Source organism: Tenrec ecaudatus, chromosome 7 (genome assembly GCF_050624435.1).
Source record: "Tenrec ecaudatus isolate mTenEca1 chromosome 7, mTenEca1.hap1, whole genome shotgun sequence".
In the NCBI taxonomy this organism is placed as follows: domain Eukaryota; kingdom Metazoa; phylum Chordata; class Mammalia; order Afrosoricida; family Tenrecidae; genus Tenrec; species Tenrec ecaudatus.
Window position 1 is genome coordinate 118,568,176 of NC_134536.1, and position 17,366 is coordinate 118,585,541.

Consider the following 17,366-nt stretch of genomic DNA (forward strand, 5'->3'; position numbering starts at 1 on the left):
CAGCAAACAGGCCATTCATGTCCAAAGTCACGCATGTCCTGTGCACCTGTTTCCTCCTGCTGCCATCATAAGCCACCACAAACAGGGCGGCCTTCTACAATGCAAGTTTGTTCTCTCAAGATTCCAGGGGCCGATGATCTGAAATGAAGGACTCTACAGGGCCACACCCTGTCTGAAGGTGCCAGGGAAGGAGTGGGGGTCATCTGGCCAATGAGCCATATCAGGCCCATAAAATCATCAATACCAAATGACAGCAGCAAAGAGAAGCAGCTCCATCTATACCACACACACCCCCCACCACCACCACCAAACTCACTGCCATGGAGTTAATTCTGACTTACAACAATCATCTTAGGAGTGAGATAATGGAAGGTGTGACTAGTATGGCCCATGAATGATGTTATAAATATACAAATGGCCCCTGGTGTGTGTGTGTGTGTGTGTGTGTGTGTGTGTGTGTGTGTGTGTGTGTGTGAGAGAGAGAGAGAGAGAGAGAGAGAGAGAGAGAGAGAGAGAGAGAGAGATTGGCACCAAAGTGCACAAGGTTAGCGTGATCAGCACTAATTGAAAGGTGGGCAGTTCTAATGCACTCAGAGAAGCCTTGAAAGCAAGGCCTGGCAGTCCATGTCAGAAAAGCAGCCATTGAAAAACCATGGCGCCCGATTCTACTTGGATTCACATGGACTCACCATGAGTCAGAATCAACTGGATGAACAGACTCGTCACGAATCTTAACTTGATTAGATCTGCAGACTCTTAACCCAAATAACTAATTAAAAAAACCAAATTCACTGCCAGGAAGTCAATGCTGATTCATAGCATCCCAGTAGAGAGCCAGTCTTTCTCTCTCGGAGCTGATGGTGATTTTAAATGGCCGACCATGGGGGATCACAGCCCAATGCACAATCACTATACCAACCAGGGCACTTGGGATCCTACTATTGGGGTGGTGTTCTGGATTGAATTGTGCTCCCTCCAAGACAGGTGTTCAAATCAGCTGACATGCCTAACGGGAGTAGGGTTCTCTGTGTTATGTTAATAGGGTCTTATCCACACTGAATCACTTCTGAGGTTTAACACGAGCAGCTTAGACACAGTAGCAATCTCAAGGAGGGAAGATGGAGGCTATCTGAAGATGAATCTATAAGCCAAGATGTACAAGGTCTGCCAGCTACTAGAGGCTGAAACAGATAGAGACTCCTCTTGATCACACTCGTCTGAACTATGAGAAAATATATTTGAGCTCATTAAAGGCATCTGTTTGTGGTCTGTCTCTGCTGCTCGACAGAGCACACCCGTTCCACGGCGTTTGCAATACACAGGAGCAGGCTGCCTCATCTTTCTCTCAAAGAGCTGCTGGTAGGTTCGAACCTCCAGCCTTTCCCCTAGCAGCCCAACACTAACCTCGCTGGACCACGGAAGATCCTTAGCTCTACACTAGCAGCCCTGTGTCGAGGCACTAAGATAGATGATGCTGGGCACGTCCTCATTGAGGACTCAGGGCAAGGCCCTCTCAGTCCCACTAAACGCTCCCTCTTGGGACTCTCCCAGGGGTATCTAAGGAACAGAGGTCTTGATTTGACATAGACTATTACCCTCTGTTGGTCCCAAGTTGCCATGGAGTTGGCTCTGACATGACCTGGAACAGGGGTTGGCACACTGTTGAGATGGAAGAGCCATAGGTATGATATTTTGCACGGAGAAAGGCACAATGACGAATGTTTGAACGCACTAACGCAAGCACGATGTGTTGTCTGAGCCAGCGCAGCACTTAGACCAAAGCGACACCCTTTGAGTCCCGCGAGACCCGATGCGATGCCTGCCTCAGGGTCTTAAAGTTGATTTTAAAGATATGAACCGAGCAAAGTTATGAACACTGAGCAATTTTTTTCAAACTTCGTTGTTTTGAGTAGTGGAAAGTTCAAGTGTGGGGCAGTTGATGTTGGAAATACGAGATGAATAGGATATCATAGGAGCCCTTGAAGGTTGTAGGATCAAACGAGGAAAAAGATATGCCGATAATGTAATGGTTCTGTGGGGCTGCGCCACAATTCAGCAGTTCAAAACCACCAGCCACTCTGCGGGAGGAAGACAAGTACCGTCAAGAGCTACAGTCTCAGAAAACCGCAGGGGAAATTCTACCATATCTGGCAGGATAGCTACACGCCAAAACTGACTCTATGACAATGAGGTTTTTGGAGATAAATATTGCAAATCACTATGAGGACAATTTCAGCATGAATCAAAAACCACCGCCCCCAAAAGGTGACTGACAAAGGGTACAATATGGCATGATTCCACTTGCAGGGACTACTACCTGGCTTAGGCAAGTGTAAGAGTAGAACAGCATGATAAACCAAACTAAGGTCAGAATTGTAACATGCGAAAAATCCTGTAAACGCAAATGAATAGTTACCTGTATACCTACCATGCTTCACATCTGGGTTCCTGGTGACATCCTGGTTACGCATTGGGCTGCCATCTGCATGGTCAAGCAGTTCAAAACCACCAGCAGCTCCACGAGAGAAGACGGAGCTTTCTACTCCCGTAAACAGTTTCAGTCTCAGAAACCCAAAGGGGGTCGCGATGAGTCAGCATTGACTCAGTGGCGGTGAGATTTTGATTTATGATCTAAATAAATGGGGCAGGACGAAGGAGACAACCTCTTCCAGGAGGATTTCTTCTCTGATGCACAAACTAAAGCAGGAAGGACTCTTGCTGTTGGCTGTGTATCCCAGGCTGGAGAGGCCACTCCGGAGAGCGGGCAGCCACTTGCTACAGTCACATGTATCCCTCTGTGCCATCTGGCTGGCCAACCACGGCACTCCAGTGTTGTAAATCCCCAGCCCATGCCCACGATGCACAGAGGGATGGGGGTCCTGTGTGAGACCACAGTTTCGGAAGGGTCCTGCAGCCCTTAGTGGCCAGAGGCTGTTAAACTAGCTGCCTGGGGCCCAACAGGCCACACCTGCGCTTTCCACACTTACAGCATCCTGCTAGTGGACTCACAAGGGGCCCGGCATTGCAGGACTGCACCTGAGACTTAGGCTGTGGCTGCCCAGGGCAGCCCTTCCCCTGTGCGTGACTCAGTGTACTTGGGCAAAGATTGGCTGTGGGAGACCACCATTCTCTGACCATGCAGGGAACTGTCTCAGGCCAGACATAGTTTCCATTGTTTGTTTTCTGATTACTGGACATAATCTACTTAATCCATGACTTAGGCATTTATGACATAAATGTGATCAAAAGTTACACTTTGGGATTACTGAGTACTCGGAGGTTGAAACACCTCTCCTAGAACTGTCGTGAGACACTTGGCAGAAGGTGTTTTTGTTTTCATTGAACATAATTTCTTCATTTTAACTTGTTCTGGGAATATGCCTGTGTGCATTATTTACATGAGTGTGCTATTTTTGAAAACAATATAAAGTGTGCTGAGCTAAATATGTATAAGTTAAGATATTTCATACACACGTATCTATCGTGTTCATGTTCCTGTCAAGTCTGCTCTTGCTCATGACAACCTGAGTACAAGAGAGTGGCCCATCCTGCGTCTTTTGATGGTACTCGGCTGCTTCGGCCCATTATGTGGCCTCTCGACGTTTAACTCTCTTCCGAGTCCAGGAGCTCGTCATCCAGCAATGCACTGGGCACACTTCTGTGGCTGAAGAGGGGCCTTCCCTGGTGTTGACTGGCAACGCATTGGGCTGAAACCACCAGTGGCTCCCCTGGAGAAAGATGAGGCTTTCTACTCTCATTAAGAGTTAGAGTCTCTGAAAACCACAGAGGCAGTTCTACACAGTCCTATAAGGTCGCTATGAGTTGTTATGGACTTGATAGCAGTGACTGTGGTTTGGGGTCTTATTATGTTGTTGAGAAGATCCAACTAGACCAATAGCTAACAACATGATAAACAGAAAAGATTGAAGTTGTCAAGGATTTCTCCGTGCTTGGATCTACCACCAATCCTCATGGAAACAGCAGTCAATAGATCAAAAGACATGTTACATTGGGTAAATCTGCTGCACAAGATCTTTTTAAGGTGTTGAAAAGCAAGGCGTGTTCCTTTGGTGTTCTTTGGTTACTAAGGTGTACCTGAGCCAAATCACGGTATTTTCAATTGCCTCATATGTATGCAAAAGTTGGACATTGAATAGGGAAGACTGAATAAGAATGGATGCATTTGAATCATGGTGCTGGTGAAGAATATTGAAAGTACCATGGACTGCCAAAGGAACAAACAAATCTGTCTTGGAAGAAGTACAGCCAGAATGCTCCTTAGAAGCAAGGATGACAAGACTTTGCCTCACATGTGTTGGACATGTGATGAGAAGTAATTCCCTGGAGAAGGACATCGTGCTTGGAAGTAGAGGGACAATGGGAAAGAAAGAAAGAAAGAAAGAAAGAAAGAAAGAAAGAAAGAAAGAAAGAAAGAAAGAAAGAAAAAAGAGACCTTTGACAAGATGAGCTGACCCAGGGCTGCAGCAATGGGCTCAAGTCTAAGAACAATGGCAGAGATGGTGAAGAACTGGGCAGGGTTTTATTCTATTGTAATTAGGGTCACTATGAATTGCAACTGTCTTGGGGGCACCCAAGAACCTCAACATTATGTTGTGGTTGGTAAGATTTTTATTGGCTACTTGGTTGATCTCCATGTCTTTCTTCCTACCATATATGAATTTGTAAGTTCTGCTGAAACCCGCCATCATGGGTGAGTGACCCTCCTGGTACTTGAAATACTGATGGCATCACTTTGCAGCATTGTAGCAACCTCAAAGACACCACAGTTCCACAAAATAACAGGCAGGTAAAGGTTATTTAGCGTCCTAGACATTAAGTATTTTAAATATAATCATTGGGCAATCTGTGATCATAAAAAACAGTAAGGAAAAAATACATATTTGGTATTTAATTCCTACAGCGTCCCCCCATCTTCTTGGAGAGATCCTGTGTACAGTTAAACCTTCAAATGCCAGAGCCCATGAAAGGCAGAGAAGATCCCTTTCAGAGGAGAAGCTGAAACAAACCTTCCACTAAAACGAGCAATAGAAAAGGGGTAAGACTACACCTCGTCAAATGCAGAAAAGTTGAGAGACTGGAAAACTGACCCAGATGCATGCAAGTTATGGCTTTCACAGGTTTCCCCTTTCTATGTGGACTATTGAAATGAAACCCCCAAATCGCATGGCCATTGAGTTGATTCTGACTCATAGCAACCCTATATGACAGTGTAGAACTGCTCCTGTGGGAGCAGACAACCTTGTCTTTCTTTCAAAGAGCAGCTGGTGGGTTCGAGCTTGCAGGTAGCAGCCTAACTGGTGACCCACTCACTACATCACCAGGGATTCGCTTCTCTATATTGAGAATGTTGAGTCCAGCTAGGGGCCATTACATATGGTGGCTTGTCCATTTCCCATCATCTTCTCGAAGAACAGCTGTGTATTGGTGGCACGCTGCTCAAGCCAGGCAATTGTGGTTGGCATCACTTTAGTCTCGTGCTGTCTTTGGTCCCTGTCACCCCATTCTTCTCTCACGGCCTTTGCTCACTTCCCTTCTTCAGTCAATAACAGAGCTTGAGTACATTTCGGTCCTTTGAAAGTTTCGACATGGTCCTGATATTGCATGTCAGCAGACCACACCAGCATATCCAGTGGGAAAAAAGGTACTTAGACCTTGGCTTCAGAAATGGGTGAAATCTTCTTATAGTGTATGGTTTCCATCAATAATACTTACAGGATTGTACTCAATCTTTTATTCAATAAAAGTTTGTTGAGCATCTCTTATGTTCTTTCTTCTTTGCATGGTTCTAGGCACATCAGATGGGTGTCATGTTGTATACAACCAGCCCCTGCTCTTTCACTAAAGTTAGGGGGTAGGCATGTGTATGTGTGTGCGGGGGCGGGGGGGGGGAGGAGGCAGAGTACATAAGCAAAACAATCAAAGGTTAATTGTGGCTGGTGATACATACTACACAGTGTTAAAGCAGGGTAGTGTGATGGAGACTGGTTGGCACGGTGATGGGAGATGGCTAACTGATAATGAACAAGGAAGACAAGCACCAGGCATGAGAATGTCTGGGAGAAGAGGGTCTGAGCTAGCAGGAACAGTGAGGGCAAGTCTAGTGCTTTGTTTCAGGAGCAGTTGGAAGGCCAGTGTGTGGAGAATGGTGGGAGAGGACCGAGAGACGAAGTCAATAAAGGTTAGAGATGTAGATGCCATTGCTTCTTTTGTTAGAAGCTGTCAAGTGGATGTTACAGAACAGCTTCGTTGGAATTTCTAGGCTGTAATCTTTACAGAGGGAGAAAGACTGGGATTTCTACTCTCATAGAGAGTCACACTCTTGGAAACCCACAGGGACAATTCTGCCCTGTCAGAGAGGGTCCCTAGGAGGCGGAATAGACCTGATGGCGGGGAGGGTTTCTTATTTTATTTTTACTTTTAAAAAATTTTAATTAAATACTTTTTTTAGGGGCTCTTACATCTCTTATCACAATCCACACAACCATCCATTGTGTCAAGCACATTGGTACACATGCCGCCATCATCGTTTTCAAAGCCTTTTCTTTCTACTTGGGCCTTTGATATCAGCTCCTCATTAACAGAAAAGCGGACAAAGGCGTGACAGGGGATGATGTAAGGTATGAAAATAATAAGGTATAATTTATCAGGGGTTCGTGAAGGAGGGAAGGATCTCTTATTTTTGTTGATGGAGTCTTCGTGGAAGCAGTTCGCCAGACCGCTTACTTGGAGTGCTATGGGGTGGGTTCAAACTGCCAGCGTTTGGTTAGCAGAGAGCACTTTCTGTAGCCCCAGGGTTGCTTGATGTGAGCATATTCTTTATCACTTGCTGCGGAACACCAACCACAAATCCAAACTCATTGCCATTGAGTTGATGACTGCTCACAGCAGCCTATGGGACAGGGTAGAACTGGCCCTGGGGTTTCTGAGATTGGAACTCTTTACAGGAGTAGCAAGCCTCCTTTCTCTCCTGTAGAGCGGCTGGTGATTTTCAACTGTTGGTCTTGAGCGAGTAGCCCAACTCACAGTCACTATGCTACCAGGGCTCTTGCTGTGTAACACATCACCTCAAACTCCGGTCTGAGATAGCAAGCAGGTACTCTTTCATGATCTGAGAAACCGCTGGACGGTGTTAATCAGAAGAGTGGTGTGCAGCACAGTTAGCCAATCTTCTGCAGATACATATTTCATGACACCATTATTGTAAGGAAAGACGAAGAAAGGACTTTGGGGACTCTGGGGATTTAACAGGATCCTAAGACTGATTGGGTTGGATGAGTGAGCTCTGCAACGACCCAGAACATGTTTTTATTCACAAAGCAAAAGAAATATGGTTAAAATAATAATAATAATTTTTAAAAGTGAATGAAGGCTCACAACCTTTAGAACCCTCCAAATTCCTTATTCATCAGATCTAAATATGGGTCTGCATGGCTCTAAAAGGTGGGAAAGTAACATTGACCTGGGCTTGGATTCCTGAGTGACATTCAAGTTCATTTCCAACCAACAGAATGGTGTGGAGAAGAAGCCTGATGGAAGTGGGTGGAGCAGAGAATAGGGAATGAAGACATGGAAAAAACAGTAATTGATGCCTTTTTGAGAAGTTTGGCATTTAAAAAAAAGAGCATATAAATGAAATTGTAGACTTTATCTCTCAAAATTCTAACTCATTGCCATTGAGGTGATGGGGACTCATAACAACCCTATCAGACAGGGTAGAACTATCCACTATAAAAGCTTCTGTGGGTTTCCAAGACTGAAACCCTTTCAGGGAGTAGAAAGGCCCATCTTTCTCCTGAGAAGAGGAGAGCGTGGTGGCTTCAATGGCTGACCTGGCAGCTGGCAGACCAACGTTTAATTACTATGCCATGAAGCTCTCAGACTTTATCTGAGATGATCTGTAAAAGGAATGGCGGGGGTGGGGGCAGGGGTTGATGCTAATAGGTCAAGCTCTGTCTCATTTGCAATTGTGGAAAGCCATCTAGAATTGTCAATGACAGAGATACGGGTCCTCACCTAACTGAACTCACTGCCATTGAGTCCATTCCAACTTATGGTGACCCTACAGGACACGGTTGAACTTCCCCAATAGGTTTCCAACTCTTTATGCAAGTAGAAAACCTCATCCGGGACTTCAAACCACTAGGGAGTTGGCTTTGGCTACCTATTGTCCTGTAGGGTCACTATGAGTTGGCATGGTTTGGAAGGCAGTGAGCTTGGTTTGGCTTGCTCTGACAGAGTGCCACCTGGTGTTCAGCCAGGAAGTCAGAGGCTGCTAATTTCTCAGAACTATTTCCGGCACTGCCTGCATAGCAACCCACTATGTAGAGTTGAACTTCTTCCAACTGTTTTTCAGGCTTGACCTTAGCACAGACTGGTCTCTTCCTCCAGTCTCACAGGGATTGCCTCGACTTCTTACATCCATAGCCAGCTTTGTTAAACCTTTGCGACCCTCACCCCCCTGGACTTGTTAGGTATCTACCAGACATAGCCCCATGCTCTTTAAGTCCCCTGACTACCATATCTGCCGCCTCTGCTTTTTCCCCGTGAACTTGCACCTCCACCTCTGCCCAGGTATTTTACTGAATATCTCTAGATGGAAGATTTGACTACAAAACAAACAAACAAATCACACCAACAATTAGCCCCAATGTCCTACTTTCCAGTTTGGATAAAGGGAAGAAGAAGCATTTGACGTTGGCAGCCATCTCGACCTCCACATATGGAGCCTTCTTCTCCATTTCTCAGATGAAAGAAGCGGGATCCAGAGAGGCTGGGGTTTGTCTAAGGCAGTGGTTCTCAACCTGTGGGTTGAGACCCCTTTGGGGGTCAAACGACCTTTTTACAGGGTCGCCCGATTCTTAACAGTAGCAAATGACAGTTATGAAGCAGCAATGAAAATAATTTTATGGTTGGGGGGGTCATCTCAACATGAGGAACTGTATTAAAGGGTCGCAGTATTAGGAAGGTTGAGAACCACTGGCCTACAAGTCAAAGTCTCATGCAAACAATTGCTTACTGAGTCAAAAAAATTTTTTTTTCTGTGTCCTAGTAGATGGATGATACCTTGTGCTAGGTGCAGAGAAATTGTGCTGAACAACATGGACCAAGGTCTTTGTCTTCAAGGAATTCGTGTTTTAGTTGACGGAGACTCAAGTATAGCAATAATAACATTCTGTGCTAAGGGAGGTAAGGAAAATGGAACAGGCACTAAAATAGAGAGGGCGTGTTGGGCGGTGAGAATGGTAAGCAGGCTTTCCTGCCAAGGGATGGTTGACTGAGACCGCTCCCAAGTGCCTCCAAGTGTCATCCCTTGAAAGCCCTACGGAGCTCAGCTCTGCTCTGACATGCATGAGCTCGTCAGGAGTCACTGTGTGTGTGCCTGATGGCCACGGGTCGCTGGTTATAATGGAGTCATTGGCATGGGTGGTGACAGGGCTCTACTTTAGATGATGACCTGAGAGACTTCTCTTAGGTGACTTTTCAGATGAGGCATAAAAAGGGAGGAGAAACTAGGCATGCCGAGAGGTGAGCAGGAGGTTTTCCGACAGAGGACCCACCGTCTTCAAAGACTTGGCATAGGAAAGTATCCTTGACATGGGAACGTCCTTGTGTTCCTGAGAGGGGGTCCTCGTGGCTTGGTGGACACAGCTAACAGGCTCTGCTTCTGAGCAAAAGATGTGAGATTCGAGCCCACCACCTCGGAAGAAAGGCATGGCGATCCATTTCCTTAAAAGTCAGGCACTGTTTGTCCTGCTCTGACACACACGGCGTCACCAGGAGTCAGAGTCACGCAGTGGCATCTGGTCACTGGTTTGGTGGGATGGCTGGAGGGCAGGGAATAGCGAGGAGCGGGGGCCTGATAGCCTGGGTGGCAGAGGGCAGATGCCCCAGTGTAACGAGTCCTGCTGAAGAGTCTGGATTGTACTCTAAGTACTGTAGGAAGAAGTCAAAGGCTGATATAGACTGTGCCTAGAAGATACGGTGTTTTAACGGGGATATTTTTCACATGATCGCTGTGAGAAAGCATAACTTCGACCAAAGGAGAAAATCTGGTCATGCTTTGGCACTGAAATCTGACAAAGATAAAACATTGGAGATCCATATCACCAAATTCCATTATGTTTCTGGGGTTCAGTGGATACGCATGTTTGAATAGTTTGTGAAATTTATATAATAAATGAAATACATTAACATGCAGGAAAGGGGTCGACGGCTATTTATATACCACAGGTTGACGTGGAGATACTGTGAGAGGAGTTCCCAAGCACAGCAATGAAGCGTCGGAAGTGTGCAATCCTGCTCTGAAGAAGGGTGAGCTACTGCGGGATTCCCCAACTGTGACCCGGAGCCACGGAGTGAACCGCAGCTGCTGGAAAATGGCACCAGCATGTTTGCCTGGCAAAATGTCCACAAACCTTCACTTTAAAAAATGTAATAAAGCAAAGCACAATAAAACCCGCCATGTCTGTATTTACTCAGTGCGGTCCACTGAAAAAGTAAACATGACTCAAAACATTTTCATCATCCAGGACACAGGAGTGCATCTCCCTTCACCTGGAACAACCGAGGAAGGGTCAGGAAATGGAGCCATCATCACCTCCATGGGCAACTGCCTCCGTGGCCAGGAGCAGCTGGTGGGTTTGAACCACTGACCTCGGAGTGGTCAGTCTAATGCTAATTTAGAAAGGGGAAATTACTCAAGAATCCGCATTATTAAAGCCCAATTTTAATAGACAAAAGTAGAATGGTGGAAGGAAACCTAGGCTGTTGGGAGATAAATTTCCCAAATGCCAGACTGAGAAGAAAAAGCAAAACAAAATACCAAGGTATGTTGACACCGTATGTGTCTTTTTCTTTTTAAAAATATACTCTAAAAATAGACTTCTTTTTAAAAAATATACTCTAAAAAAATACTCTAAACCAACTAAAGGAGTGAGTCCTTTGAAGTGTCCCGCAGAGCACACTTGAAAGCTCTGGAATGATCTTCTTAGCAGCTCTGCCTTCTTGCTGAAGAACTCCTGGCCAGAGGGATAAACACCCAATAATTGCTTCTAATCCCTCCCTTTCTGCAAAAAGATGCAGAGAACTCAGATCAATGTTCTTAGAGCCTATTATACCTTATTGCAATAATTTTCATTTCAATTAAAATAGATTTAGAGTGGGTAGGAAGAGAACTGGGAAAAGTTGGTGCAAGATCCAAGTTTACCTCTTATTGCTCAGAGTTCTGTGCAGGATCATTAGAGGAAACAGTTACTCTCTTTTCAAACACTCAAATTAAAAAATTTAAGTCCAGATATTAATCTAGAATGTGTTTAATATATCCATCTTTGACTTAAATCACAGATGCTGAAAATATTTGAGTTTTTCAAAGTGTAGAGTAAATGTATCTCTTTAAAGAAAGTAAAAATCACAACACACATGGTTTAAAATGAATGAACCTTAGGATTCAGTTCTGTTTGCCAAAGACACTTGCCTCAAATTAATAACAATAAGTTAATAAACTAATTCAATAAGTACAATGGTGACTTACTATATTATGTGTTACACATATGGATGATTTTTGAAAAAATATAGTCATTTGGGAGACACAATATGAAGAACATAGTTTTATAAAATTCAGCAGCCTATTTTTTGTGTTTAAAATTTCATTTCAAGTTGACTTGAAATGATTTATAGGATTTTTGCTTGCTTGTTAGTTGACTGATTGGATTTAAATTTCATACCTTACTTTAGTTCCCCCTTTTACATCATCATGAGTTCTTCCATTCATTATAGAAGAATAGCAGATCTTTCCAGAGGGGACCCCCCCCCCCCTATCATCTAGCTTCATTCTCTGTTAGGAGATAAACTTCCTGTTAGACTATAAAGGAGAGGCTTTTGTTAAAGCAGGGAACTAATTTTGAGGCTTACATTCAGAATAAACTCTTGTTGTTCGGATATACTAAAACCTTGCCAATTGGGCTGTCCAGAGGAAAGCCTACTCAGGCCGTCTTTCTGTGAGTCTAAAGTTCAGAGGGCTGTGCATCAGAGTGCCTCTTTGCTTTGTAATGAACAGATTGTGGGATGTGAAACAAGATGATTCTCTTATTCTTGGTTAGGAAGGAGGCATCTTCTATATGCTTTACTTTCTTCTGATAATTAAACATTTTACTTGCTATTAAGACAGATTCTAAGTCACGTTCCCTCTGAAAGGGAGGGGGGTTATGTTCTCTGTAGAAATAGGGATGAGTCTGTTCACAGAGGCACGAAGGTGAGACCTTCTTTATGTTTCTATGTTGCTGCTGACTCTGGCCCATGGCCACCCTGCGTGCCGAGCAGAGCTGTGATCTCTTGGAAGTAGATGGCCACACCTGTGGGTTCGAATCATCAACCTTTTGGTGAACAGACCTGAGCTTAACCATTTGGGTCACCCAAGGTGACCACGATGCTTCTATAATTCAGTTTAATTTCTGTTTGCAGCCCCATTCCACCAAGGGCACAAGATTAACTGCAGGCCATTTTTGTCTTCTCCCCAACACACACACACACACACACACACACACACACACACACACACACACGGTTTTCTCTAGGATTGCCTCTATGTTCCATAGGCTTATGAAGTCGAGGCACCGGGTAGAGGTCTTCTAGACAGGGGGCCAGATATTTCTACTCAATGCTTTTGAGTCATTTTAAATGTGTGAGAGAAACAAGACCGGGTTTCCCATGTTCTTGGACACCAGGAACCAGAATGGGATCCAGGTTTTCCTGGATCAGAATTGGAATTACCTGAGAGCTCCACCAGTGCTCCAATAGTAAGCGTTTTTTTAAATTCAAAATTCAGAGTCAGCAACTCCAAGGTGCCGGCATCTTTGCTCTTCTGCCATTCACTGAATCCAGAAGCTGTTGGGGGGGACAATGGGGACATGGGAATGTACTAAGTAGGATGGAGGTATGGGTTATAAGAAAGAGCCCGTCTCCCCTTTTTCTGTGGGAGAAAGAGGTGGCAGACACTTCCATGAGGATCCCAGCTTTGGGAAGCCCAGGAGGCAGTTCTGCTCTGCCACATGGGATCAGGATGCATTGGAATTAATTTGGTGGCAATGGGTTATAGGTTATACAACTCAAGCCCAAACACACTGCCATTGAATCAATTTCAACTTACAGTGACCCTATAGAACAAGGTAAAACTGCCCTTGTGGGTTTCTGAGACTGTCTTCTTTACGGGAGTAGGAAACCTCTTTCTCCTCTGGAGCAGCTGATGGTTTTGAACTGCTGACGTGGCAACTCGCAGCCCAACGTGCAACCAGGTTGACATCAGGGCTCCTTCTAGGTTATAGGATGCTGATTTTCTCAAAATGTGATGTTGTACAAGGTAAAAAAAAAAAGGTGTTGTAGATGGTGTTTATGTGGTTCTTGTGAAGAGAAGAAAAATAGCAGAGTATTGATTTGAAAGATAATACAATTGTCATACTTTAGGTTGCCTAAGGATTTGGAGCATGCTGGGACCATAAACACATCAGGAGAGGTGAGTAGAGGGGGCAGGGGCTCAGCGCAGCCAGTGCGGGCACGTGCTTTTGTCAAACACTGCTCAGGAGCAGGGGTGTAGACGGAGAGACAAACCTCGGAGAAGCAGCTAGCACAGCAATTCAGTAGATGAACAAATGGGATCTGTTCATTTCCTGCGTGTGGGCCCTTTGCCAGTGGCTGCCCGGTCAGCTCTGCGCCATCACTAGTCCACATAGATCGGGGTTTTCAAGGGCTGGTGTCCAGAACGGGAACACCAGACCTTTTCTCAAAATGGCTCTGGGTGGACTCGGATGGCCAATCTTTTCCTAAATCATGCTAAGAGTTCACACCACGCAGGGACTCTGAGCAGGCAGCATAGATGTTGTTAAGGCAGCTTTAATCCACTCCTCCCACCCCATCTTCTTCTCTGCCTCTGTGGAGGGAACTGGTTAATTGGTCTTCTCAATCCACCCCACACCCATGCCCCCCTGCAAAAGAAACAAATTAGAACTCTGGCTCTTCTCTATCCATCCTACTAGCCCACACGAATTGCAATGTTCCCCCTGGCCCTCCCGGCCTCCTCTTAATGGCTCCCATTATGGCTTCCTAAGAGTAGACCTGGAGCCCCAGCTGAGCTGATCAGCGCCTCTCCTGAGGTCAAGATGTAAGCAGATCGGTAGGCACAGGTGAAAACATTTTGCACGTGCCCTCGTGGTTCGCAGCAGCTCTAACATGCAGTTAGGAGCAGCCGATTTGCTTCTATGTGACAGGAAATGGGCAGAGAGAGGACAGTAAGCAAGATTGGTAAAGTTCTCTAGGCTTAAGTCCCTGGCCTGAGTTTTTACCATCGATATGACCGCCAGCCCCATAAAAGCAGGATCCGGTCACATCTTTTAGGATATGGTATATTTTGTGCCTTGCCCAGTGCCTGAGACACAGCAGCACACAACATATATGTGTAGAATGGTGAATGATGCATCCTCTCAGTGTTACCTTTTGCATCTTGGTGTCTCCTGTTAGTAAATGCTACGAGGCTTGCCTTAGAAAGATTTGTAAATTACTATTCAAAGGGTGAAAATGATTAAGGTGTTTGGCTACTGACCAAAATGTGGGGATTCCCATCCATGCAAATGTGTCTTAGAAGAAAAAGTTGGTGATCTGCCTCTGAGAAATTGGCCATTGAAAGTCTTCTGAAACACAGTTCTCCTCTGACCCACTGGGGGCCCACCATGAATTGGCATCAACTTGACAGAAAGTGGTTTGGGTTTTGAATGAATTATCCAGACATCTTGGTAATTAGGTATACTGTTCCACCATTCATACACCCATACCCTCATTCATACCACACATTCATCCATACATCTATCCATATATCCATCCATACATCCATACATCCATCCACGCATTTCATCCATACACTCTTCGTCTAACCCCATAGAGAACCTCCTTGGGCCGGGCACTTTTAGGAACGGGACATGAAATATCAAAAGAACATGAACAGCAAGGGACTTCTAACCAAAGTGAGGCAGGATAGGCCTTGAAAATGGCACAAGCCATTAGCATGTGGTGCACCCTAACCCGACCCTAACCCGGTCTCTGATTTCCTCCAGATTTGCCCCTTTGCTGAAGGGTTTCCCCTGCAGCCCACCAAGGGGTCCTTCCCCAGCTGTCCGAAGACATGTGTTCCTGCTACAGAGAAGAGGATCGGTCTCCAGCTCTGTTTACCAGAGAGATTGTTTCTCGGCCTGATCTTACCCAGCAGAGGCAGGCCCCTAGATCAGGTGTCTCTGTCGGGGGCATCTTCAGCCATATCTTCCTTGCTGCTGTGGGCCTAGCTGTGTCCCATCTGCCTCCTCCTGAAATCTCCGTAGCGTCCAAATAGCTCTCCTCAATTTTTTATGGGAAACATGACCTCCTAGTCTCTCTCCTGCCCCCACCATGATCTCCCTATCTCACAGCTGAGAGGATAGTCTGGCTGCCCTCACTCTCCTTCTTCTTCTGAGGTCTGCTTCCCTCACAATTCTGCAACAAAAACAGACAACGTGACTGCTGTTACTCATCATTCATGGAAGACATTCCTGATGCTTAGCATATTACATGCTTGTCATCAACCATGGCAGCAAGTTGATTCCAACTCATTGTGACCCTAGATAACAGAGGCTGGAAAATCAGTATGGAAGCAAATTGCCACACCAATCTCCCTTGAAGTGGCTGGTGGGTTTGAAGCACCAACCTTTTGGTTACCCGTCCAATACTGAACTCACTGTGCTACCAGGGATCCTGTAAAAACTCTTAACAGCCAAGGAGGTTGGTTGTATGTTCTCCATTTTACCAATGAGGAAACTGGCACTCTGGAAAAATAACTTATATGTGGAAGGTCAAATCTAGCTAGACTAAAGTCTGGTTGTCTCATTGCATCCTTGCACGTCACTGCCCATTCTCCATAAGGTCTGTGGGAGCGGCCTGTTTATGAAGAGATTATTCAGACAGGGTCCACGGAGCTGAAGGTCATGAAACCCAAGTCCAGGAAGGTCATTGAGGCAGCGCATTCATCTCACGCACATCCCACCCACACGCATCCCTCAATTATTGTGAGCGATGGGAACGCTGTCCCCAATCTCCTTGGGACTCAGACATTACCACAGGGCCTGTACAACTCCCTGCCTTGTGAGGGAGGAACCTCAGCTTGGACTGAGAGATGACCATTTTTAATGATAGGAATTCATACATTTGTGATAATAGAACACTGTAATGAACGTCAAGTGCCCATCACTCAGGTACAGCAACGAACAGCAAAAGGCCATCAGAGTTGAACGCATTCTCTCGCCCCACACTCTCCATAAGGAAACCAATTGGATGCAAATTCCAACACCATATACTTTCATCCATAAAACTTTCACATGAGCCTAGAATTAAACACTCTATCATTCTACCTTACCATACCTTTACATACTGGCCCAGACAAAAATCAAACCCACTGGGTCCATTCCAAGTCACAGAGACCCAACCAGGGTTTCCAGGGTCATACACCTTTGCAGGGCGACAGCCTCGTCTTTCTTAGAGGACCTCTTGGGGCTGCCAACTTTACAGTTAGCAGTCTGATGCTTATACCAGAGTGCCTCACAAAAACAAAAATTCCTAATAATAATTCCTTATAGCAAATGTTCCATCAGAGTGCAAACGCTCCCAGCTGAGCCGCATACTTTCCAAGATTGGTATGTTAAATTCAGAATGCCTCCCTCCAGAAAAGGGCCCCCACGGGGCAGGTGTCTGCAATACCTCTGAAAGCTCTTTATTCTGTAGGCTCGCCTTCCCTCTTTGCTTCTCATGCATGAGACGAACCAGTCCTTATGGAAATACAAAAGCAGAGATGTGGCAAGTGATTTGTCAGGCCTCACATAAATTAAACAGGGTTTCTCAACCTTGATGGAGCCCTGGACACAGTGGGGTATGCGGTAGAGGGCTAGTCACAAGCTCAGCAGTTCAAACCCACAAGCCATTCTGAGGGAGACAGTCTGCTCCCATAAAGACCTACAGCCTCAGAAACCCGCAAGGAGAGTTCGACTAAGTCCTAAATGGCCACTGTGAGTTGGAATCAACTTGATCTTGGCGAGTCTTCTGAAAATGCAGAGTCTGATTCAGTCGGTATAGGTATGGCCAGACAGTCTGCATTTCTTACAGCCTCCTGGTGATCCAAGGTGCGGCTGGTCTGGGAGCCCCTCTCTGCAGAGCCAAGCTACTGAATGCCACAGGAACAATTTTGCTGATTTTACTTATTGCATTCCTACAGTGCTTCTCTGTCTTCTCCATTCCCAGTACACGTGCATCTGGAGACTTGATTGAATGCCAAGTTGCAA

At 45.5% G+C, this 17,366-nt stretch overlaps 1 protein-coding gene across 1 annotated transcript in view; it reads right to left on the reverse strand.

The window, feature by feature from the left end:
• The window catches only part of TMEM14A (transmembrane protein 14A), a 248,263-nt gene that overhangs the window by 202,910 nt on the left and 27,987 nt on the right, over positions 1-17,366 (reverse strand). The window lies entirely within an intron of this gene.